Consider the following 2395-nt stretch of genomic DNA (forward strand, 5'->3'; position numbering starts at 1 on the left):
CGTTCGAATGGACACCGAGGCTCCAGCTCTGAAAGTATTTAACTCGGAACCCGCTGGTGGTAGCAGAGGAAGAGGGAGGCCCCCACTGTGATGGAAAGATCAGGTGGAGAAGGACTCGGCTTCACTTGGCGTTTCCAATTGGCGTCAGTTGGCACAGAGGGGAAAGGACTGGCGTGCTTTGCTGAACTCGGCAGAAATCGCTTAGGCGGTTACAGCGCCAAAAAAAGAAGAAGAAGAGTATTTTGAAAATTTGTCTATGGCAGTCAATATGAGTTGTTTGTTTGTGTGATAGATATCAACATGTACGATATGTCCGGGGTATTTAGGTGTTGGAGTAGTCTGTATAGCATGTTTATTGGGATGGCGGTCATATTTACTAAGTTTACAGGTTCTGCACTGTTTTACTACTCTAAAGATTTGGGTTCTCATTTGCGGAAAGTAACATTTTTGTAGAATCTGCAACTTATTCTCTCCTAACTATTTCGGTGCGCACGATTATGTTCATTAATAATTTCTTTATCGTGGTCGGTAGGAGTTTTTACATCTCTTACCATTTCCCTAGTAAACCATATTCTGAATCTATTAAAATGAAGAGCGTAAATTTTCTGTACTATTCCCAGCGTTCTCTTATATGTTTTGTNCGACTGGAATTTAAGTGTGCTCTGCCCAATCCACAAGAAAGGTGACCCCGCTATTTGCGCCAACTACCGCGGGTTCAGCCTTCTAAGCATAGATTACAAGGTTTTATCGGCGTATTGTGTGAAAGACTGAAGCCCACCGTCAATGAACTGATANAGGAGCTTTCGTCACTGTTTTGTGTTGCAGTCATTGAGTTTATTTGTGCATTGAGAGGTGGGCGAGATAGTGCATCTGCTACTTTATTCGTGGTTCCGGGTTTATATTGTAATTCGTAATGATATTCTTCCAAAACTGCTTTCCATCGCTTCCTTTTGGAATTGGAATTTTTGCTGGATAAGGCGTATGTTAGTGGCTGGTGATCTGCAAAGGNGTTTCCTATACGCCGCTATGTCTGAATTTGGCATCCCCTCAAAACTCATACGGCTGTGTAAAATGACGTTGAGCAATACCACCAGCTGCGTCATAATTGGAAAAAACCTCTCCGAGCCGTTCGCANCGTAAAGGTAGTTTCGGAGGCATTTAAGAGCCCAAACTATGGCGAGCATCTCCCTTTCGTTGGTGGCATACGCTTCCTCTGTCTTGTTAAGGGTTCTAGAAATGAATATTATTGGTCGGTTTTCTTGCGTTAATACTGCACCTATCGCGTACTTTGATGCGTCGGTCGTGAGGTGGNCTGGCCTTTACGCGTTGGCGACGGCGAGTACCGCAGACGATGGACCGATGAGCTTTACAACGATATGGACATAGTGCAGCGAATTAAAATACAGCGGCTCCGCTGGCTTGGTCATGTCGTTCGAATGGACACCGAGGCTCCAGCTCTGAAAGTATTTAACTCGGAACCCGCTGGTGGTAGCAGAGGAAGAGGGAGGCCCCCACTGTGATGGAAAGATCAGGTGGAGAAGGACTCGGCTTCACTTGGCGTTTCCAATTGGCGTCAGTTGGCACAGAGGGGAAAGGACTGGCGTGCTTTGCTGAACTCGGCAGAAATCGCTTAGGCGGTTACAGCGCCAAAAAAAGAAGAAGAAGAGTATTTTGAAAATTTGTCTATGGCAGTCAATATGAGTTGTTTGTTTGTGTGATAGATATCAACATGTACGATATGTCCGGGGTATTTAGGTGTTGGAGTAGTCTGTATAGCATGTTTATTGGGATGGCGGTCATATTTACTAAGTTTACAGGTTCTGCACTGTTTTACTACTCTAAAGATTTGGGTTCTCATTTGCGGAAAGTAACATTTTTGTAGAATCTGCAACTTATTCTCTCCTAACTATTTCGGTGCGCACGATTATGTTCATTAATAATTTCTTTATCGTGGTCGGTAGGAGTTTTTACATCTCTTACCATTTCCCTAGTAAACCATATTCTGAATCTATTAAAATGAAGAGCGTAAATTTTCTGTACTATTCCCAGCGTTCTCTTATATGTTTTGTGACCATTAATGACGGATGGATTCAAATAGTTTTTAAGGATGCTGGCTAATTTTTCTTCGTCGTAGGCTACTTCTGTTACAGTGTGACGATGATACGTGGGGAACGGAATTTCAAATTTATACTCAGAGGTATTACCCAAGTTAAGAATAATTTGGTTTTTGAAGACATTGAGCGGTTCATCGGCAAATTGTATTAAATTCTGGGAGGAGCTTTCGTCACTGTTTTGTGTTGCAGTCATTGAGTTTATTTGTGCATTGAGAGGTGGGCGAGATAGTGCATCTGCTACTTTATTCGTGGTTCCGGGTTTATATTGTAATTCGTAATGA

Source organism: Rhagoletis zephyria, unplaced genomic scaffold (assembly GCF_001687245.7).
Source record: "Rhagoletis zephyria isolate East Lansing unplaced genomic scaffold, Rhagoletis_zephyria_1.1 Rzeph_scaffold_00688, whole genome shotgun sequence".
In the NCBI taxonomy this organism is placed as follows: Eukaryota; Metazoa; Arthropoda; class Insecta; order Diptera; family Tephritidae; genus Rhagoletis; species Rhagoletis zephyria.